Source organism: Bidens hawaiensis, unplaced genomic scaffold (genome assembly GCF_021521415.1).
Source record: "Bidens hawaiensis isolate Kalapana, Puna unplaced genomic scaffold, B.hawaiensis_p1.1 tig00010124_1, whole genome shotgun sequence".
Taxonomy (NCBI): Eukaryota; Viridiplantae; Streptophyta; class Magnoliopsida; order Asterales; family Asteraceae; genus Bidens; species Bidens hawaiensis.
Genome location: NW_027491763.1, coordinates 408,945 through 420,662, shown reverse-complemented (window position 1 = coordinate 420,662; position 11,718 = coordinate 408,945). Strand labels below are relative to the sequence as shown.

At 30.6% G+C, this 11,718-nt stretch overlaps 1 long non-coding RNA gene and 1 other non-coding gene across 2 annotated transcripts; both read right to left on the bottom strand.

Moving 5' to 3' along the window:
• Positions 1–8,708: 8,708 nt before the first annotated feature.
• Positions 8,709–8,780, bottom strand: TRNAG-UCC (transfer RNA glycine (anticodon UCC)). The gene has a single exon. It is a non-coding gene; the product is annotated as a tRNA-Gly (tRNA).
• Positions 8,781–10,377: 1,597 nt separating this feature from the next.
• On the bottom strand, positions 10,378–10,966 carry LOC143534204 (uncharacterized). Its single transcript, XR_013135499.1, has 3 exons — positions 10,910–10,966; positions 10,707–10,806; positions 10,378–10,618 (listed from the first exon to the last, which is right to left on the bottom strand). It is a non-coding gene; the product is annotated as an uncharacterized LOC143534204 (long non-coding RNA).
• Positions 10,967–11,718: the final 752 nt, after the last annotated feature.

Sequence of the window (11,718 nt, the reverse complement as noted above, 5' to 3'; positions counted from 1 at the left end):
TCCCAAGTTCTGTAACATAAAAGTGTGTTGACTTACCGAAAGACCTTTAGTAAATACGTCGGCCAGTTGCCTGTCAGACTTTATTGACACGGTCTTCATAATACCTGAAGAAATTCTTTCTCACAAGAAAAACAAGTCAACCTCAAAATGTTTTGTTCGATTGTGAAAAACAGGATTTGCAGCGATGGATATGGCTGCAATATTATCACAATGTAAGGATACGGGAAGATCAACTTTAACATTTAACTCATTCAACAAATTTTTTATCCAAATAACTTCTTCAGTACATGCACACATAGCCCTGTACTCTGCTTCCACAGATGACCGGGAAACAATCAACTGTTTTTTGCTTTTCCAAGAAACAAGAGAATCACCAAGAAAAATACAAAAACCTGTCACAGATCTTTGAGTATCTAGACACTTTGCCCAGTCCGAATCAGAATAACCAGACAGATTAAAAGAAGCACCCTTTTTGAATAAAACTCCTAACCCAGGAGCCTTTTTTAAGTACCTCAACAACCTTAGACCTATTTGCAAATGGGCGTTAGAAAGTTTATGCATGTACTGACTTAAAAACTGAACAGCATAGCAAATATCGGGTCTTGTATGTGAAAGATATATTAATTTCCCAATTAATTTTTGATATCCGGTAATATTTGTCAAAACAGATTTATCTTTATCACACATATTCGTAACAACATAATGTTGTTCGATAGGAGTGTTAACCGGTTTGCATGCCCTCATGCCATACTTAGCTAACAACTCCATGCAATATTTTCTTTGAGATAAACAAACCCTTTCGTCTGATCTCACAACTTCAATACCCAAAAAATATTTAAGAAGACCCAAATCTTTAATCAAAAAATTTGATCTTAACATTTGTTTTACTTCTTCTATAGCATTTTCATCATTCCCGGTCACCACTATATCATCAACATAGACAAGTAAAACGACCATCACAGATTTTTCTGACTTAATAAACAAAGAATCACACATAGACCGGGTAAAACCCATTTTTAATAATGCAGAAACAAGTTTAGCATTCCACATACGTGGTGCTTGCTTTAGGCCGTAAAGTGACTTAACAAGTTTACACACACGAGTATCATTTGTTGAAAAGTATCCATCAGGTAATTTCATATAGACATCTTCATGTAAGTCACCATACAAAAAAGCATTATTAACATCTAATTGAAACAAAGGCCAATTATTTTCAACAGCTAGACTTATACCACACCTAACGGTTACCATTTTAACAACCGGAGAGAAGGTTTCATCAAAGTCAATTCCTTCTTTCTGGTTGTAACCTTTAGCCACTAAGTGGGCCTTATATCTATCAATTTCACCATTAGACTTATATTTTATTTTATACACCCACCTACAACCCATAGCTTTTCTGTCTTTAGGCAAATCAACAAGTTTCCATGTGTTATTTCTATAAAGAGCATTCATTTCATCATTCATGGCATTAACCTTGCCACCGATTTTTTGCTACAAAAAAAAAATTGGTAGCAATTGTTGCTACGAATTAGCTACGGATTGGCTAGGGACACATTTTGCTACGATTTTGCTATGAATATTACGTTGCAAGAAAACACTCATAGCAAAATCCATAGCAAACTTGAGATACTAAGTATTATAAAAATTAGTCCATAAAATCGGTAGCAAAATTCGTAGCAAACTTGAGAAAATAAGTATTATAAAAACTGAATTCTGAAAATTGGTAGCAAAATCCATAGCAAACTTAATAAAATAAGTATCACAAAAATAATTCTAAAAAAATCGGTATAAAAAATCCGTAGCAAATAAAGAAAATTAATATTTAAAAAATTATAACATAAAGTTTAGTAAAATTCGTAGCAATTTGAGAAAATAAAAATATTAACATAAAATTCATTATATAATGGTAAGAAAAGAAAACAAATTTAAAACTAATTTTTCGAAATCTGTAACGTAGCAAAATAACATAGACCTTTGTCAACAACTATTATTGTAAACCTGGGTTTGAATACTTTAAAACAAGTTGACATGCATAGTGATAAGGTGATAAAAAAAATAGTTTAGACTGCTTTAAAAAGAAATATATCATTTTTACCATAACGAACAAAAACCATTAATTTTATAATAGAAAAAAACTGATTTACATAGAAAGGCATTTATTGTGAATTTTTGCTACGGAAAAATCGGTTGCAATTTTTGCTATACGATTAGCTACGGATTAGCTAGAGACACATTTAGCTATGAATATTCTGTTGCAAAAAGAAAAAAATCATATCAAAATCCGTAAAAAAACTTTAAAAAATAAGTATCTTAAAAATGACTCCATAAAGACGGTAGCAAAACTCATAGCAAGTATGAGAAAATAAGTATTATGTGAACGACTTTAAAAAATTGGTAGCAAAATTCATTGCAAACTTGAGAAATATGTATTATGAAAATAACTTCATAAAGTTAGTAGTAAAATCCATAGCAAACTTGAGAAAACACGTATTATATAAATGATTTAAAAAAACGGTAGCAATATCCGTAGTAAAATCAGAAAATAAATATTTAAAACCTCATAAAATAAACTTTATTGGAGATACTATTGATACAGACTGAAATAGCGTCGGTTCGCCGCCACAATGTTCGTTGTTTTGTCCTTTTGTTTTAATTTTTAGTTTGTTATTTTTTGTGGCTTACTTATTTATGTTTACGATTTAGTTCCGTTAATGCAAACTCCTTTGTCTCAAACATTCATTTATGCATTTCCCTTAATTAGGATTAATTAAGTGTCGGTTATTGCACAGACATTCACATAACGGTAATTCAGGAATTACCGAATCATGCGAATTTGACCCCGAACGTTTGGAAATATGAAAATAATATCCCGATCATATAAATTTATCTATGTGAATTACATGTCAAGTGATTATGCGTTTAGTTCATATATTGTTTCATGAAATTGCAATCCATTACGTGTAAGTTGTACGTATTCGACTCTTATAAAATAGTTTTTAACAAAATTATCAACGAGGCTTTATTTTATAAGCTTGGTTTAATATTTTATTCATAATGTTTTCGTTATGACCCGACTTGGTGTTAAAATTGCTCATTTGAGTTAAAACTCATTTAATAAGGGACTATTATTGTAAATGTTGATTAAAATAACATTAAAACGAAATCCCAACCCTAGTTTCCCCTCCCACCATCGACACTTCTTCCTCCATACCTCTTTCACGATCCCACACCACCAACAAACCATAAGCATCTTCAATTCTTGCAATTGATGGTATATTTGAGTGATTCTAATCATTCCTAACACTAGATGGTAAGTTTTATGCATTGATTTCATGTTTTTATTAGTTATTGTAAAAACCTAGATGTTAAATATCTGTAATATGGTGAATATGATGTTAATTGATGAATTAGAGCCTTAGATATGATATAAACATGTTAGGGTTTGAGGTTGATGACGACAGTTAGTTAGCTGACAGATTTGTTCTCGTTTATTGTTTGGTCTGTAACTCGATGATAATTTACTCGATGATAATTTATTGTTTTAGATCTATTCTTGTTACCATGATGTTCTACTTTGAGTCTAATTTCCAGAAAGTTATGATTTGTAATTTTTGGACGAGTTTTGAATGGTTTTTATGATTTTACAAAAACATGTGTCAAAGCTGATTCTGGGAGTCGTGTTCTGGTCTGTTTTCCCGACATCATAAGTATTTTATGAAAAGTCTAAATGGGTTTGTTCCACTTCTGGAACTTCAAATCTTGAGTTAATATTTTAATCCAATTGGTCTTGCTTGATTTGGATTAGTATTGTGGCTTAACCAAGTCAACACGTTTTGTTGCGTAATCTGCTGAACTCTTTGTACATATCTGTAGTGATTGAATTATTTTCATTTTTGTATGTAAGTTAAAATTATAACAAAAATAGTTTGAGAAACCTGGTCCATTTATGTTACTGTTTTAAAATTTTCATAATTTATATTCATGATTTCCTCAGGTAATAAAATAGTAAAATACACATTTGCATGCTAAAATCTGTCTTGTGTATTCTGAATATGCTCATATGTTTTGTGATGAGATGTTTGTTTATTTGGCCAATACATGATGTATGAAACATGTTAGAAATACTTTTCACATGTGACATTACTATAATCACCAACCGGTCATCGGATCAAACTTGTTGCATTGTGATTCATTACATTTACGTTTTGTTGTTGTTTATAAACTTATTGAATTGACAGGTTTCTTTGAATATGTTGTATGTCTTTTTTGATATAACAGTTTCGATTTACCAGTTTGGCTATTACTTTCTCGACGGATTTTGATATTGATTCGTTATATAGGATATGACAACTTACATAATATGTTTTTAAGTTTGTCTAAGTCACAAACATAAATATTAGATCTCTCATCATCAGGTTCAATATTAGTAAAATGACACATGGTTTTTTTTGTTTTCATGTGCTTTTCAGGTGCACTCTCTACAAGTCGCTCCAACTTCACGAGGTGATGTGTTTGTTGTTGTTCGATTTAGAGGTACGACTAATTATAAATGTCGTTGTTTAGTTATGTTTTATAGTTTTTGGTTATATATATATGTATGTTGATTTTTCAGATTAATATATATAATATAATGCAATTTGTATATCATCAAATGTTAATTTTTTTAACCCATAATAATTTTATTTGTATGTAGGGTGTTGATGTATACATTATGAATGGTAGTAAAGATAATCGTGGTAGTGGTGGTGCTCATGATGTTGGCAATGGATTCCGTGGTGCACGGAGACGCAGTGATCATGGAGTTGAGACTCGGGAGCCCAATCCTAGTAGAGCTGCCCATGATAAAGATTGGAGTTGGAACAAAAAGATATTTGAGTTGGAACGAGAATAAAGAGCGGGTTGGAACGAAAAGCAGAAAAAAAATGTTGTGTTGAAGAAAACGAGAGATTATATGCTCAAATAAATTAGAAACTTTAGCTATTGTCAGGAAACTAGCTAGAAATATTTTCACCAATTTAAGCTATATAGGTTGATGTTGCAAAAATAAATTTCATTTTTTATTGTAGTACTTTTGGATATTTTATGCTATTGGTTTGGATTTTTATCTTAGGTATGGTATTTTAAAAAAATTGAATATGTGTTTTATAGGGAAAAGTGGAAAAGAATATTAAAAAAAATATTGTAGCTAATTCATGGCAAAATTCAATCAAAAAATGTAGCTAAATTTCATAGCAAAAAGCATAGGCAATTTCCGTAGCCAAAGTTGTTGTTGAAGTTGGTAGCAAATTTTGTAGCCAAAAAATTATGTAGCAAAGTTATGTAGTTATATATCGTAGCAAAATTTTGTAGCTAAAAGTTCGTAGCTAAAAAAACGTTGCAAAACCTTGTAGCTAATAATTCGTAGCTAACAATCCGTAGCCAACAATTATGTAGCAAAATCTGTAGCTAATGTAACTAAAATAACGACGTCTCTTTTCGTATCTAAGATTATAGCAAAATTCTGATTCCGTAACAAAAACTCATAGCAAATAAGTTAGCTACGAGACTTGTACCTACGGACCAAATCCGTGGAAAATCCCGTAGCAAACCCTGTTTTGCTACAGAATTGGCTGTAGCAAATACCTCTTTTTGTAGTAGAATCTTTTGAGGCCTCATAGTAATTTTTGGGCTCAACAGTTTTGTTGAGACTGGAAACAAATGAAAGATTCTCAACAGACAAATTTGAATAATTAACCTCTTTTTCAAGGCCATACTTAACTTTGCCTTCCATGACAAAATCACTAAGTTTTTTTGGTAAAACAGAACTCCTAGATGACTTTCTAAGAGGAGCTTGACTAGGAATACCCTCAGAAGAGCTGACATTTTCAGTTTCGACATTTTCATTTACAACTCTAGGTGGATCTACCTCACTAGAGCCGTCTCTAGAACTACCAGAGTTTGAAGTATCAGTTTCTTCATCTGAAGTCCTTGAGTTGCTACTAGGCTGCTGATCCTCACTAGAGTGATCAATGTGCACCCCCACATCAGCATCGGGATTTACATCATTTAAGGAATTTTTGGAGACTTCTTCATCATATATATCAAAAAAGTTTAAATTTTTAACAGATAAAGACTCACATTTTTCAAAAGATTTTGCTGAAACACTATTTTTAAAAAGAAAGATATTTTCATAAAACTTTACATCTCTTGAAAAAATAACCTTTTTATTATCTAAACTCCACAACTTATAACCTTTTTTTATTAGAATAACCTATAAAAACACATTTCTAAGATCTACTTTCAAATTTATCGTGAACATTTAAAATTGTACTAAAACATAAGCAACCAAAGTTCCTTAAATGTATTAGCGAGGGCTTAAAGCCAAAAAAACACTCATAGAGACTTTTACCTTCTAACACAGAGGATGGTGTCCTGTTAATAAGGTAGGCAGCATTTAGAACACATTCAGACCAAAAAGAAAGGGGAACACTCCCTTGAAATAAGAGTGATCTAGCAACATTTAGTAAATGCCTATGTTTCCTCTCCACAACACCATTTTGTTGTGGAGTGTAAGTACATGTGGTATGATGAATGACACCTTTGTCTCTAAACAAGCTTTGAATTTGATTATTAACAAACTCAGGCCCATTATCACTTCTGACAACCTTAATTTTCCTATCAAACTGGTTTTTTAACAAATTGAAAAAACTCTTAATATTAAAGAAAACTTCATCTTTGTTTTTCATTAAAAAAAATCCACACAGCTCTTGTGTAATCATCAACTATAGTTAGAAAAAATCTATAGCCTTCCTTACTTTAACTCTATATGGACCCATACATCCACATGTATAAGGTCACCGACATGTTTAGATTGATGATCACTTAAAGGAAACGACTCCCTATGTTGTTTAGCCATATGGCAAACTTCACATGGATAATCATGTTTTTGAAAGTTAAACTTCAAATCAGTTTGTAAGACATTTAAAACATTATCAGAAGGATGTCCTAGCCTAGTATGCCACATATTTAAAGTATCAAAATTACTTAAGCACACCTTAAAAGAACTAGACCCATCACCACAGAAATAAAGACCATCAACTTGATTACCAGTCACGAAGACTCTCCTTGTGAGTAAATCCTGAAGATAACAATTATTTTCATCAAAGACTCTCCTTTTTCTCTTATTATTGTTGTACTGGACAAATATTTATGTTCATGTTCTTATCAATTTATGTTTGTTAGTTAATAAGCTAAACGAACATAAATGGATACATGTACGCGAACACAAACATAAATGAACACTATTGAATTAATTTCTATCAATATGTAAAATCTAATTTTGAATTTCAAATACTATTTATTTATTGTCTATTAATATGTAAACTAACAAAAACAAAAAAAACATATATAAACGAACATAAACAAAAGCAACATCGTGTTCATATTCGTCTTTTAATTAAATGTAACAAAAAATATTGTCCGTTTTCGTTAGTTTATTAAATAAACGAACTTATCGCTGGACATTTCATGAACAGTTCACTAAACATTCAGTTCGTTTACATGCCTAATAATGATTGGGGATGCATTTAAGTGTACTACGCGCGATGCATACTATGGAGAGGGACTCTATGAAGGCTTGGATCGGCTTTTCAACAACGGAGCGTGATCAATACTTTATAGTTTATCCACCTGTTTTCAATTATATCTCTATTATGTCATATTATAATATCAGGTGGTTTTTTTTTATTTGTTTACGAGGTTCGGATATGTCATTTGTGATTAAAAAATCAAACAAACAAACAATAAAACTTCACGCTTGGTGTTATGTAGGTTTGTCTCACACTATCAAATTTCACATTTAGTGTGATGTAGTGTAGGTCATCCATGGATGAGAGAAGATGGTTATCCATGACATAAACTTATTCAATGATCTAATAAAAAATTGGCTCTGGAGTTAATAGTGGTTTCTAATCTCATTCTTTTCAACCAAAGCTCATTTGACCCGTGAGATATAACTGAATCATCCCCTGTCAGTTATTAAACATGACACAACTGGTTCGCCCAAAACAATTTCTTTAAAAAATTTTAAACATTTAAATAGTTAATAAGAAAAAGTTGAACGCTATAACAAATAGTTTTTCAAAATTGGTAGGGTAACAGGTCAAATACTTTTAGATAAGCAAATTTTTGTTTCCCATAATTCCATGTACATAGTCCAAAATATTAATTGATACATCCATGAGAGCATATTTGAAGTGATCCATTAAGCTCAATTTCATTGTGTCGCATGACTGAACAAATCTAACACGATTATAAAAACATACAAAAAACAAACTAAACTTTAACTTTAACTACAAACATAACATACTTTATATATTCATATAACATTTGTTTTAATACAAAATTAATTTATATACATCACAATTATATTAAAAAAAAAAATCTAAAGTAACCCGCGTGACATGCGGGCTAAAAGCTAGTAAATATATATACTTCACCTCTATGATGATTTTCCAAACTTTTGATTTCAAACTTTCCAAAATTTTTTTTCATTAAATAGAGGAGCGGGATGGTGTGTAAATTATTTTACAAAATAAAAACAATGAGAAGTTGAGTTGCAAATTTTAACAATTTTCAATTATTTTGAGTGAATATGCAAGGGTATCAAGTTTTAACAATTTTCACATCTTGTGTTGCAAGATGCAAATGACAAAAAGGATAAAAATTACTGCGCTTGCCGGGAGTCGAACCCGGGTCTATTTCTTGGAAGGCAATTATCCTAACCGTTGGACTACAAACGCTTTTTGCAAATATTTAATGAACCTATTTTTTTAACGATCATTATCGAGAAGAAATACGATAAACTGAGACAAGCAGAAAGGCCAAAACTTGCATGAATAGTTTTTTCATATATTTGTAAAGTAAAAAACTTATTTATGTGATTGATCATATTATGACCGAAAAGTCTTAAAAGGTATTGCCGTATTGGTGATGTTAATCAACTGTCGTAGCATGTTGATGAACTAAGAAAACATAATGAATTATAAGTCGGCCTTAATAGTCGAGTTAAACCAACTATTCTAAAAGTCATACGTAATGACTCTCTAAAATCATGATGATTTAATTAGTTTCCTTACTCGATTGGTTTGGTTATTATATTATAGGTGTATATTGCTGGCTATAGGTTGCTTGCTTGAACTTTGAAAAGGAAATAATTATTATGATGATTAGCTTCATGTTTATCCAAAAGCTATGAATTTGTATATGTTCATATTTCATGAAGTGCGCATGATAGATTTGTCACTAGTTGTAAACGGTTCTCATGAATATAACTTTTCAATGTTTAATAGCTTTTGTGACATTACGTGGAATCCATAAGGAAAAAAAAACAAAATTCAGATTCTTTTTCATTCTCATGTTGCTCCTTTTCCATCATTTAACATTTCATTCCAAGTGTAATTAAAATAGACAACTATGTTAAGTGAAACAAACTATTGTTGTGTTACAATATTATCAAACTAGTTTTAGAACCCGTGTAACACACGGGATTCGCTAAATGTTGAAATAAATAAAATGAATTCCCATGTTCATCGAATATAAGAAGTTTTAGATCACATAGTATTATAAAATCACAAATTTACAAATTTGAGAAAATCTCTTTATAAACAACATTTGTTGTTTTATCACAGGTATTCCCATCTTCATCTAATATAAGAAGCTTTAGACCACGCCTACTGGTTACTCTAGATAACGCAACATATAGTTGTCCATGGGAAAAAACCGAACATCGTAAGAATAAACCAACCCTAGACAGAGACTGTCCTTGGCTCTTGTTTATCATCATAGCAAAGCATACCGAAAGCGGAATGAGCCTTCAGTGTTTTCTTCCGTAGAATATTTTTCTTCTACCTTCTTCATGCAATAACTGCACCCTAAATAATACCAGAGTTGATCTTGCAAGACAGACTTGATTGTTCCAAGGAGAATGACAATTTGAACCTGTAAGTAGTAAACGAAATTATATAAACATTCATCAGATAATAAAATGTATAAAATTATTTAATTTATTTAATTGTTAAGTCATACCTTTTAACAATTTATTCACCTTAGCAATGCAATTGAAATCATTCTTATGCAAAAACTCATCCTTTATATCATTCACAATTGTCTCACAAGTCAAACTTTGACTTGAAATAGATCCATTATTAACCCTTGAAAGCAAATTGTGATTATAAATATAAAATTTCATGATTAAATCTCGCACGTTTAATAAGTTACAACATATTGGAAATAAAAATAATTATATAATATTAATATACGATTTATTGAACATTATAACAACCTGTTTCTAAATGCTTCTATCTCTGGAAGTTCAGTATTGATATAAAGTTTGCTACCAAAACACATATTGGACACTGATGGACCGGCTGCAAAATAGATAAAACATAAAAGTAAAATTTATAAGTGTTCAACAATAATATACTTAATATTAAACAAATGTTGTTTTTACCATCCCATTTTTTGTACTTTGCAAATTGCAAAATTACAATGAGTGGCTCAACAATAGGATTTTTTTCTCTTGTAAGTGGCTAGTTAATCTGCATATTCATCCCATAATGTCAACTGCAGGTTGTTTCCCCTGCAACATTTAAATAAAACTATTACATACAATCTTTATATGTTATCTTTACTACACAAAAGAAAATAATGTATGAAATAGTGGGCACCCCAAATCATTAATTGTCGCAACACAATGCTTGGTATCCTTGCCATTCTTCAGTTTCAATTCCTTTATTTCAGAACATGTAAATACATATGCAATTATATCTAAAAAAAATTAAATGTTATATTAACTCTCAGTTGATAGATTGAATTATAAGTAAAAATTGAATTATAAGAAAAAATAAAGTTAAATACTTTTATTATGAACCTAAAGATAAATCAGTTGGAAGTTTGTAGTGTTCGATATCTTCAAAGGAGACCAACTAATTGTGTAATACATGTGTCGAGAAGTATCAGTTCAATACTATATGTTTCTGATGGCCTATTATTGACAGGTTGTCTCCATAAACGTATAACTTGCCTTTTTAATATAAAATTCGACATCTGATTATTTAAATCCTTAAGCAAAGTGATGTTTGATGAAGCCATTAACCTGAAGTTGGAATTTTTGATATGTAGTTGCATGATAAGTTAAATGAAAAGACATAAATCAATCAATCAATCAATCATGCCCAGTAAAATTCCACCGATAGCAAAGCTATAAGTAGGGTCTGGGGAGGGTGGGATGTAGGCACACCGTACCTCTATCCAAAGGAATAAAGAGGTGGCTTCCAGAGAGACCCTCGGCTCTAAGTAAAAAAAAAACTTACATAAATCAAGTTTAAAAATAAATTGTTCCTTTCTATGTTTTAAGAAATAAAAAACTTACAACACCAAAGGTGTGTTTTAGCTGCCATTTAGGTAACAAATATAGGAAATCTATGTTTTTCTCCATTAAAAGAAAACGTAGGTGTATCTTTTCATAAATCAAGTTTAAAAATAAATTGTTCCTTTCTATGTTTTAAGTATAATGTTTATAAATATAATATTGTTAGAAACTGAAAATATAATTTTATTAAATAGAACTCTGGTATAAATTGAAATATATATAATAAATTGACAACTTTAAAACTAAATTCCTAAATGCACGTAATATATTTAGAATAATGTGGAAAGTTTGTTATATTTAGTCATTTA